Source organism: Terrapene carolina, unplaced genomic scaffold, assembly GCF_002925995.2.
Source record: "Terrapene carolina triunguis isolate 2854851 unplaced genomic scaffold, T_m_triunguis-2.0 Scaffold227, whole genome shotgun sequence".
Taxonomy (NCBI): domain Eukaryota; kingdom Metazoa; phylum Chordata; order Testudines; family Emydidae; genus Terrapene; species Terrapene triunguis.
Genome location: NW_020664578.1, coordinates 361952 through 374204, shown reverse-complemented (window position 1 = coordinate 374204; position 12253 = coordinate 361952). Strand labels below are relative to the sequence as shown.

At 48.2% G+C, this 12253-nt stretch overlaps 1 protein-coding gene across 1 annotated transcript in view; it reads left to right on the top strand.

Annotated features, from left to right (window-relative positions):
* Window positions 1–3045: 3045 nt before the first annotated feature.
* LOC112117452 (SLAM family member 5-like) overlaps window positions 3046–12253 on the top strand; it is a 50395-nt gene continuing 41187 nt past the window's right edge. Inside the window, exon 1 of the mRNA XM_029912461.1 lies at window positions 3046–3082. The gene's annotated coding sequence lies outside the window, so the exon portion shown is untranslated. The remainder of the gene's footprint in view (window positions 3083–12253) is intronic.

Here is a 12253-nt window from a genome sequence, read left to right as displayed (position 1 = left end):
TCCAAAGAAACTACATTTTGTTTGCTTTTTAATTTTTTTTTTCAGAAAATGCCCAGTTTTTCAGATAAATTTTGAATGAAATTAAAATTTCCTGCAAACATTTTTGTTTAGGAGAAAAGGCCCCTTTTCCCTGAAAACAGTTTGGATGGGAAATGTTTTGACTCGCTCTCGTCTTGATCCTAAAACATCCTATAGAACTTGTAGCAGGGTTCTCGTCCTGCTGTCCTGGAGCAGCCCAATGGGGTAGGTGCATTCTAGTTCCCTGGAGTTTCCTCGGGAGACAGACCAGTTCTTGTCCCAGTGCCATTGTGTGGCGTGGCTGTATTGTGTTAAGCCCCCAATTCTGGAAAGCACAAACATGAGCCTAACTTTAAGTAGATGCTTAATTCTCACTGAAGTCAAAGTTAAGCACGTGCTTATGTGCTTTCCTGACTCAGGGGTGAAGGGATCAGTAAATATATAATGTATACGCCGAGTCCTGGGATCCTCCCGGTCAGAAAGCAGGATAGGAATGTGTGCTCGGTTCAGTTTGGTTTACAAAGGCATGTAGTTCGAGATCAGAGTCGGCAACCTTTCAGAAGTGGTGTGCCGAGTCTTCATTTATTCACTCTGATTGAAGGTTTCGCATGCCAGTCATACATTTGAACGTTTTTAGACCGTCTCTTTCTCTAAGTCTATAATATACAACTAAACTATTGTTGTATGTAAAGAAAATAAGGTTTTTAAAATGTTTAAGAAGCTTCACTTAATTTAATTTAAAATGCAGAGCCCCCCGAACTGGTGGCCAGGACCCGGGCAGTGTGAGTGCCACTGAAAATCAGCTCGCGTGCCGCCTTTGGCACGCATGCCATAGATTGCCTATCCCTGTGCTAGAGCAACAAAGAATAACGAGGATGATGTTCATGATACAAACCCTAAGAAAGAGAAGAGGATCCTGGTTTCCCTGAGCAGCCGAATGCCTGTCTCAGTGTGTAATCCTGCCCGAGTAACTTGATTAGCCTAGTAAATGGAACCGAAACTTTGTGGGGAAGCAGACGACACTTCTGAGCTAAGCAGCACTGGGAAAATGTCATGAATACAGTAAATCAGCAGAATCCAGTGTGTGGGATTTAACCCACCTATCCCCTTCTCTAATTCTCAGGCCGATGGGGAAACCTCAGGTTGTGGCAGCAACTCAGACCTGTGGGAAATACTCATCAGACGTGGAATGTCAGAGCACATCACGTTCTGGCTCCTACCTCCAGCCACAGGCCCCACCTTGTCCAGAAATGCCCCCTACGTGGCGGGGTTGGGTGCAGGTGGTGTAGAACTGTCTCAGTGTTGAACGCCTCCTGTGTTGAATGCCCCATTCTGGCAGGAAAATCTCCAGCTGCCCAGAGCAGTGTAAGGGGGATGGAGCCAGCTACTAGAGTTTGTCCTAGTACATTTTAAAAGGAACATTTCCAGGGGTGTCCAGATCTAACAGTGTTGCCCCTTTGCTGAGCAGTGGTAGATTCTGGGGGCTCTCCCGTTTAGAGCAGAAATCAGCGAGGGGTATTTGCTACTTGTTTATTTATAGACTATCCATGAGTCCTGTTTACCTGGCAGAGAGGAGGTACCCGTTTACACATAGGCACAACTCCCTTTGGCAGAGAACTCAGCCAAGGCACCGCTGCCCTGTCCCGAGAAGACTTGTCTGAGTCTTTCTTGGATTCTTCTGGAATTTCACAGAGTAAATGTCACTTTCCCCTCCATTTACAGGGGTTTCACCTGGGAAATCCCTTAGGTCAAAGCTGTTCTGCTAGGACCACATGGCCTCAAAATGTGAGCCCTCCTTTGGTACAGTAAGTGAGCAACTACAAACCAGTGGTGCTTTACCCCAGACACTTCCCTTAATGACTATCCGGCAGGGAGTTTCATCCTGAGTGGTTTACACTGATTCATAACACGCCTGGCACTGGTGCCCCAGCAATACGGTTCTTTGCTAGTCCATTGGTCCTTTCCTTGGTTATGAATGGACCCGACCAACAAACATTTTCTATTAATTGTGAACATTTCAAAGTGTGGAAAGTGGTTTTGTTCCAACGATGTGACTGTTCGTTTAAAATAAAAAGTGTAATTTTTTTTTTTTTATAAATTAAAATTTTCAATTTTGAAATCCAGCCAGCACCACTGCACAGGAGCTGCCGGAGCCGCCACTGGAGGGTGAGTGCCGGGCAGGACCCAACCCCCACCAGGATCTGACCGAAACCACCCCAGGGCCTCCACCCCCAGACTATTTACCGGGGGGCGACAGGCCATAAACATTTACAAATGGGTCCTGAGCCCAAAAAGGTTGAGAACCAGTAGTGTAGAGTATGTACTTGGGTAGCCTTCCCCCCCAGCACGGGTATAAATAGCCATGCCGTCAGTGAGGCACAGCTTCGGGAGAAGAGTGAAGCCACGCCCGAAGGGTGTGAGTACAGTACGTACCCGAGAACATACCATACGCGGCTCCCTTCTAGACCAAACTGTCTACACTGCTACTCTCTGCAGTGCTCAGCCTTTCCCTGCACCAGAGCCTGTCAGACACGTGTAACTACACCTCTCAGTGTGGATGCAGCCAGCGTTTCTCTGCAGTGCGTGGCTGCACCCATCCTACGCGCCACCACCGGTGCTCTATAGCACCGACGTAGCTTTGATGAAGTAGTACAGGGGTTCTCAAACTGGGGGGCATGACCCCTCAGGGGGTCGCAAGGTGGTTACATGGGGGGGGGGGGTCGCAAGCTGTCGGCTCTGTGGGGCTGACAGCGCCGAGCCCCCGTTAAATTAAATTAACCCCCTTTTTAATTTAGAAGGGGGGGGCTCACACTCAGAGGCTAAAAGGTTTGAAAGCCACGGGAGTAGTAGTTACTTAGTTCTCTTTTCTGGTGTTATACTAGAAATTCATGCGCAGTGCATGTAGCTGTGGTTTCCCGAGGTCGTTGTAAAGCGGAAGGAGTTGGTCTTCTTGTCTCAGAAGCCTGTGACTGTTCGAGCCACGTAGGAAACTGCACCAGCTCTGGCAGAGAAATGGGGACACCTTGCCGTGTGTGGCTCACTCTCCTCCTTTTCTACAAAGCCGGTAAGTGCGGGCTGTGAAGGGAGTTTGTCCATTGCCTTTGCTGGGTGTTTGAAAGGACAATGCCGGCCTGACTTTATCATATACACAGGCTGGAGGCCGAACTCCTCCATTGACATAAGGGCTACAATACAGAGCAGCTTGGCCTCATCTCCAGGCCTGAAGGGAGCTACCTCTAGGCGGAAGAGGGCAGTTCAGGTTTCGGGACTCAGTCAGTCCCCCACTTCTCTGTGGAGGCTGCCAGCCATTGAAGTGGCAGCGGGGTTTGTGCTACAAGCTACAACACACTGGAGCCATTCCACATTGGTCCCTGAGCACCTGTCCGCGTCGCCTTCAGGTCGGAGCAGCCGGATAGGGAGTCTAGCGGGTCCTCCAGGCTCTGTGACCTAGCAGACAGCAGGGACAGTCATGAGAGTTAGGGGCTAAATCCTGGCTGTGCCGCTCTGACAGCAAGTGACTGTCCTGCTTTGTGTCCGCGTTTTGCCCATCTGTAAAATGGGGCTAGTGATCCCTGCCCTCTCCATAACTGTTCCAAGTACTACTTAGGCCAGGCACTTGCAGAAGTAGGAACTGGACTCTACCACGGGAGCGAAAGGGGCTTTACAAAATGTCTTGTGCCTCATTGCAAAATGTTGGAAGTCTTACAAAATTTCATGGCAGCAACAAAAATCCATGTTGTCAGTAGCAGCGGCTGTGAGTTGGGCCCCGGGAAACAAGTAATTGCCTCATTTCCCTGAGCACTTCAGAATAACGATATTTCTTTAGCATGTGGCTCATATCTCTTGTGTTTCACTGCTTCCTGCGTCATGTTGCTTATGATACTTGATTATGGTGAACTCTTTCATTCACTAGTGTAAACCATCCAGAGAATGTTATCAAGCAAATCTAGGCACCCATTTATTAATTGGGATCCCTGCACCCGGTTGATTTCAGTGTGTCCGTATTCATGTACAAGGGGCCACATTGACTTATCCTGATGCGGGATGGGGGGCAATATTTTGAATTATTAAATTAGAAAATTAAATGGTAAACCCTTCAGAGCGGGGACCATCTTTGTCCAGGGCCTAGCGCATTACGGGTGCTAGATTAATAATTGATTGTCGATCATATTAATTATTGATGAGGTGTATTGTTGGTTGAATGATTCCGTTATTAATTTTCAAGCTGTTAGTTAAACTGTCTGTTTTCTGTATAGTTATAATGTAGCTAAGGGAAGAGTCACTCATACAGCATGTGCTGCCTAGGAATTTACCGCGTTGCCAACTCTCATGGAGTTATGTCTCACGATATTTAGTGTTTTTTCTTAAAGTCCCAGCTACTAGAATCAAGAGATTGCAGGAAAAATCTCAACTTGCCTTTATTTAAAAAAAAAAAAGTTTTCTAGCTCTTCTGGTTGCAGAGAAAACTTGGAAATGTGAAGCGATTGGTTTAACAATCTCTTGATTTTGGGGGGCCTTGACTCAGGATTTTTGAACACTTACGTTTGGCAGTTGTAACACACTAGCAAGGCAGTGCAGTGCTTCAGATAAAGGTGTGCCCATGTTCAAATCCCCACCTTTCTGAGAGTAGACAGAGTTTAGGACTTTGCTATTTCTTTAGGATCAGTTTGGGTTGCAAGGCTGTTGTACAAGACTGCGCGTTCGCCATGGTGTGCACTGCAGGTGCTGTTATATCCTGAAACACAACGGTCTATTTACGGCTTGTCTTTCGTACTCCACCACACTGGCAGGTGTAGGGTGACCAGATGTCCGGATTTTTTAGGGACAGTCCTGATATTTGGGGCTTTTTTTTATATAGGCTCCTATTACCCCCCCACCCCCTGTCCCGATTTTTCACACTTGCTGTCTGGTCACCCGAGGCAGGTGGCAACTACCAAAAAGCTTTTGTAGCATTGATCTTGCCACACTGGTATGTGCCAGCAGCAGCTCATCCAATTGCTTCCTGGTCAACAATGTGTGCACAGGCGAGGAAACCTTTACTTCTCCACTTCTTCTCTCAGCAAAGACAGACTAATGCAGTTGAGCTGACCGAGAGCAAGCTACGCCATCATTCGCTGACCGTGCAGCCCATCCAGTGCCCATTGAGGTCAATGGAAAGGCTCCCAGTGACATCAATGAGAACTGGATCAGGCTGACTGGGGACGTCTACACTGCACCCTAAGCCCAAGCTCTGACTCAAGTTTGAGCCCAGGCGCCCCTTCTGACTACACACAAATCAGCCAGTCTTGGGTCAGCAAGCGCTCAGGACCCGGGTCCTAGGACCCTGCTGTGGGGAGGAGGATCACAGCCTGAGTCCCGCTGTGACTGGGGTTCAAGCCCTGTCATTTTGCAGTGTGGACGCAGCTTAAGCCACGGACCTGAGTCAGAAGGTCTGCTTAGCACAGTCTGGACACGTTAGCATGGCCATGAAACCCGGACCCAGCAACTATAAACTCAGGTTTACATGGGATTGGGAACACTGAGTCCCACACGCCTGGGTTTACATGCACTGCAGACGGACCCTACGACAGCTTTGCTGAATGATGCTGCGTACACTGTGGACACTTGCCTATCTGTGACACTTCTCCGCTTTGCAACTTCAACCTTTCCAAGCCTGTCCTGTATGACATTGGATAGCTGTGAGGCAGTTTATCTCCCCCCACACACACACACCTGTTCTCCCTCTTCCCCTGGAAAGTACAGCCATTGGAACAGCCGGCAAGATTTGTTCTCAGTAACAGCCGTGAAATCCAAAGAACTGGTCTCAGGTGCGAATAGCTCTCAGCAGCCATTAACCTCACTGGAAACTGAGGGGGTCCAGCATGTTGCAGTGGGTCCCATCCTTGCCTTTGGACAGGGACGGTCTTGTGCTTACGGTACAGGAAATCTGGGCTCAATTCCCACCTCTGCCGCACACTTGGGCAAGTTGGGCTGGGCAATTTAAGGCCATTTTGAAAAGAGCTCACGCTGGGAGACACACAGAAGAGGTCAGATTATCAGAACAGCTCAGCAAAGCAGGAGCCACAGGATACGCAAGGAAATCTGCCCCGTGCTTCACCTCTGCGTAATGGGGACAACAGCCCTTTCCGCCTCCTGCCCTTTGTCTTGTCTATTTGGATTGTAAGGTCTTCGGGGCAGGGACTGTTTCTGACACCTGGTCTACACTAAAACTTAGGTTGAACTAGCTATGTCGTTCCAGGCTATGAGCAATTTCACACCCCAAGTGCTGTAGTTGGGTCAACCTGAACCCCACTGTAGGTGCTGCTAGGTCACCGGGAGAATTCTTCTGCCAACCTAGCTCCCACCTCTTGGGCGGGTGGATTTACTACAGTGACAGAAACCCCCCTACCATTGCTGTAGTGAGTGTCTACACTGTGGCACTACAAAGGCGAAGGTGCAGCTCTGCAGCGGTGCTGCTGAAGCGCTTGTAGTGTAGACGTGCCCTTACTCTGTGTCTGTGCAGCGCCTGGCACAATGGGGCCCCAGTCTCATCATAATATCACCACAAGATCTATTTAAGAGGGAGGGAGAGAAACAATAAAGAGAAGCATTTACTCAACTTCCCGTAAGCGAAAATTGTGCAAAACCCCCATGGGTGGACTGGCGTCTAGAAAACTGCTTTACAGCGGTCAGTGTTTGGTGGCTGTGACTTTGTGTCATAGGCCCTGTCTGCACCTTTCAACCGCTTCCTTTCTTCCCAGCAGGGGGTCAAGCACACAGCCGCTTTGTCCATCCTCCTCATAAACCCCGTACCTCTAGAAGTAGCCGACTTCTCTGTAGTGGAGCCAGCCAATTTCTTTGTCCTTTCCGAAGGCCCCACCACTACCCTTCTCACAGCTAGGGATGCTAACTGCCAGGACACATCTGCTAGAGAAAGCCCTCGCTTGCTCCTCAGACACTCCTCGCCGGGAGCTGTAGTGGCCTACCCAGGAGAGACACTGCTAAAATTTATCCCCAGAACAAACGCACAAAGAACATAACACCAAATTAAACTGCTATGGACAGTCAGATGCATGCACCACAATGAGCCTGTTGGTCTAGCTCCCCTTCTGTCTCCACACGTATCCGTCCATCCATCCCCATCCATCCATATTCATCCATCCATTCATTCACCTATTCCTAGTGTGATAGACCCAGGCCAGTTGGGAACAGCAGAGTAGCAGAAGGGAGATATACTGGCCACTGGATAAGCAGTTTTCTGTTCCCTGAGTGACCGGAGCAGGGGCTGCTCCAGGCTAATAGACCACCTGACTCCAATTAACCTGCTAAGAGTCAGGTGAGGCAGTTAAGCACCTGACTCTAATTAAGGCCCCTCTGATGCTATAAAAGGGCTCACTCCAGTCAAGCCAGGGGGAGCCGGGGAACCAGAGGAGAGGAAGTGTGTGTGAGGAACTGGGAGCAAGAGGTGTGCAAGAAGCTGAGAGTGAGTAGGCGTACTGCTGGAGGACTGAGAAGTACAAGCGTTATCAGACACCAGGAGGAAGGTCCTGTGGTGAGAATAAGGAAGGTGTTTGGAGGAGGCCATGGGGAAGTAGCCCAGGGAGTTGTAGATGTCATGCAGCTGTTACAGGAGGCACTATAGACAGGTGTAGTCCACAGGGCCCTGGGCTGGAACCCAGAGTGGAGGGCGGGCCTGGGTTCCCCCCAAACCTCCCAACTCCTGATCAAACACAGGAGGAATTGACCTGGACTATAGCTTCTACCAGAGGGGAAGGTCTCTGGACTGTTTCTTGACCCACGGGGTGAATCCCTGCCTATCCATCCATTCATCTATCCCCATCCATATCGAGCTGTCTATCCATCTATCTCAATATGTCCTCATCTGTCTATCACAATATATACCATCCTCTCTAATCTCTTTCTCTCAGTAGTCCTACTGCTATATGTTTGGACTACAACTGCTAAAGCAAATTTTTTGTGTTGCTTTGTACAGTGATTAAGGGATGAACACAAGAACTTAAGAAGGGCCATACTGGATCAGACCAATGGTCCATCTACCCCAGTATCCTGTCTTCTGACAGTGGCCATTGCCAGATGCTTCAGAGGGAGTGACTAGAACAGAACAGGGAATCCTCAAGTGATCCATCCTCTGTTGTCCACTCCCAGCTTCTGGCAGTCAGAGGCTAGGAACACCCAGAGCACGGGGTCGCATCCCTGACCATCCTGGCTAATAGCCATTGCTGGACCTGTGCTCTATGACTTTATCTACTTCTTTTTTGAATCCCGTTATAGTTTTGGCCTTCACAACATCCCCAGGCTGACTACGTGTTGTGTGAAGAAGAACTTCCTTTTGTTTGTTTAAAACCTGCTGCCTGTTAATTTCATTGGGTGACCCCTAATTCTTGGGTTATAGGAAGGAGTAAACAACACGTCCTTATTCATATTCTCCACACCAGTCATGATTTTATAGAGCTCTATCATATCCCCCCTTAGTCATTTTTTTTCAAGCTGGAAAGTCCCAGTCTTTTTAATGTCTCCTCATAAAAGCTGTTCCATACCCGTAATCATTTTGTTGCCCTTCTCTGTACCTTTTCCAATTTTGATATTTTTTTTGAGATGGGGTGACCAGAATTGAATGCGGTATTCAAGGTGTGGGCGGACCATGGATTTATATAGAGGCATTATGATATTTTCTGTCTTATTGTCTATCCCTTTCCTAACGATTCCCAGCATTCTGTTCACTTTTTTGACTGCGGTGCCCATTGAGTGGATGTTTTCAGAGAAGTTTCCACAACGACTCCAAGATCTCTTTCTTGAGTGACAGCAGCTAATTTAGACCCCATCGTTTTGTATGGCTAGTTGGGATTCTGTTTTCCAATGTGCCTTATTTTGCACTTATCAACATTCAACTTCATCTGCCACTTTGTTGCCCAGTCACCCAGTTTAGTGAGATCCTTTTGTAGCTCTTCACAGTCCGCTTTGGATTTAACTATCTTGAATAATTTTGTATCATTTGCAAATTTTACCACCTCACTTTGCCACACCTCTTTTCCAGATCATTTATGAATATGTGGAATAGGATCGGTCCCAGTAGAGATCCCTGAGGGACACCACTATTTACCCCTCTCCATTATGAAAACTGACTATTGATTCCTACCCTTTGTTTCCTATCTTTTAACCAGTTACTGATCCATGAGAGAACCTTCCCTCTTATCCCATGACCACTTCCTTTGCTTAAGGGCCTTTGGTGAGGGACCTCGTCAAAGGCTTTCTGAAAGTCCAAATACACTATAGCCACCCAGTCACTCTTGCCCATATGTTTGTTGACCCCCTCAAAGAATTCTAAGAGATTGGTGAGACATGATTTCCCTTTACAAAAGCCGTGTTGACTCTTCCCCAACATATCATGTTCATCTCTGTGTCAGATAATTCTGTTCTTTACTAGTTTGCCTGGTACTGAAGTTAGGCTCACTGGCCTGTAATCGCCAGGATCGCCTCTGGAGCCTTTTTTAAAAATTGGTGTCACGTTAGCTGTCTGCCAGTCATCTGGTAGAGAAGCTGATTTAAATTATAGGTTACATACCACGCTTAGTAGTTTCCACAAAGCTTCTGTGCTAGAAGGAACATTCTGTCAACTAATCAACTGACACAAATTAGCATTGCTCCAACAGAGCTACACCCATGGACGTCCACTGAGCCAGGTTCTCTATTTTCAGGTCCAGTTCCCTCTCACTGATGCTTAACATCTTGAATTCTCGGAAACTGTGAAGCAATTTCACCAGAAATAGAAGCTCCCCATTCCCTACAGAGATAAAGGAAGATCAGAAATGCTGCAATCAGGAGAAATATCATCTATATTCTGTCCACTCACATTTCTAAGAGCTAAGGGACCTTCTTTTAGAATCTGACATTCTGGAGAAAGGTATAAACCCTGCCTGACCATGAAGTCTAACTGGAACCTATTGAGCTCACAGTGCTTACAGCAAACTCTGTTCTTCACACCCTCATTTCCTATCTCTTGGCTTGATTTTTCCACTGCTTAGCACCTTGTGCCGTCATTTACACGTGTGAAAAGTAAGTGCAAAGTGGGTGTAGCACAGCCAGGGACCAGAATCCGTGTAGCTCTGTTGACTTCAGTAAAGTTGAAGGATCTGTAGAGGTGCACATGACAACCCCAGGTGCCATATGGTGAAGAACCGGTGCCTTCATCTGTACATTCTTCAGACTCCAGCTGGGATAGATGCTCCGTCAGGGCACTTCACAGTCAGGCTGAACTGCCATTAGCACCTACGTGTCTTTAACCGATTGCTGAAACCAGGATCATGATGCCACACTGCCATGTCATCACATCAGTGCATGATGATTGACACATATCAATGCACTGGGGGGGAGGGATAGCTCAGTGGTTTGAGCGTTGGCCTGCTAAGCCCAGGGTTGTGAGTTCAATCCTTGAGGGGGCCACTTAGGGATCTGGAGCAAAAATCTGTCAGGGATGGTACTTGGTCCTGCTAGTGAAGGCAGGGGACTAGACTCAATGACCTTTCAAGGTCCCTTCCAGCTCTATGAGATAGGTGTATCTCCATATACAATCCTATTGTGATGCTGAGTCACAGTCGAGGCACCAGAAATAAACTCAGGACCCTATAACCATCCTGTGAGCTCTGGAACTAACCTCATGGGGCAGGCAGACACACCCAGGAAGACTGGATCGGCCCCACCAATCCCATGGTAGCTCTTGACTCAAGTTTCCATCTCCCCACTCACAGGGTGAAGTCCTGGCTCCCACTGACGTCAATGGCAAAACTTCAGTTGACTTCAATGGGGCCAGGAGCTCACGCAGTAGGTTTTTAAAGCCAATGTGCTTTATTCGTCCTCTTTCGCCATTTCCACCCTTTCAGTCTGATTTTTCTGGCATTTGCTGTGCCATAATCCGGAATTAACTACTTGCAGGGCATGAGGAACAGAGAGTTAGTCAAAAAAATGGAAGATTATATTTATTACACTAGCCCAACTGAGATCAGGGCCCCCGTGTGCTAGGCCTGCGCATGTACAGAGCAATGGACAGGCCCTGCCCTGAAGATCTTACAGTCTAAACAGACTAGACAGGCCAAAGGGAGGATCATTATCCCCATTTTTACAGATGGTGGAACTGACACAAAGATTAAATGACCTGCCCAAGGTCACATATGAGTCTATGACAGTGCTGGGAACCACATGCAGATTTCCTGGGTCCCAGCTCATTGACTTAATTACCAAATTAGCTGACAACACACTGACTAATTTCGGGAGAGTAGCATCCAGCCCCAAAATTTCAGCAAATCTCCCAGTGATGGCACAACGGGGAATCTGGACCAATGGAGGTCTTCAGGGCTGAATCCTTGATGAATTTGGTGAAAGGCACCAAACTGACAACCCTGGAGACACAAGTCCTCCACCCGCAGGTGTATCACAGGCTGTGGCGGCTCAAACTTCCCCATCTGCCTGGACCCAGACTGGAGGGACCACATCTAAGGGTCCGAGATTAATCGTCTCCACGGATCATTCAGTCCTAGGCTTCTAGACGGCAGCAATGGACCAGATTGTCATTTGGACACGTGTCCATTAGGCTCTGCGTAGATTCCACCAACTCAAGTCACACAGCAGCCACTAAGCAGCCACCACAGTGCCTGGTTGGAACAGCTGGACCAGGGACGTAGAGGCAGAGCTCTGTATTTCATCACCAATCTCCAGGGGTTAGCTCGCCATCGTCACTCTTGCTCTTCCTCTGGTGAGGCTTCTTAGCTGTGCACAGGAAATGTTTCAGAGTCCTGAGGAGGCTGGAAAGAAGAACAGAAAACCACTTCCGGGTGCTGCTTCCCTACACAGCGAGGACCTGATTCTTGTCTCGCTCGCTGACGCTGCTGTGAATCAGGAATAGCTCCACTGAGTTCCGCTGGCGCGGCGTTCGTGTAAACCAGAGGAGACTCTGCTGGCGAGGCATTCATGTAAACCAGAGGCGAATCAGGTCCAAGTTGAGCCTGTGCAATCTCCACAGTGGCTCACGCAAGCTTAGAGCGACTCAGAATCTGATCCTGGTTGCAGTCAGTGAGGGATGAGCAGTGACTGCCACCCACGATGTAAATAAATGACAAACCGCTAAGGACAGACCTTCCCCCCACCCAACTTCCCTAAACTCAGGTGGCAAAAGGAGAGCGAATAGGAAGGGGGCAGAGAAAATGTGCATACCTGGGGCAAATCACGAGACTAAATAAACCCT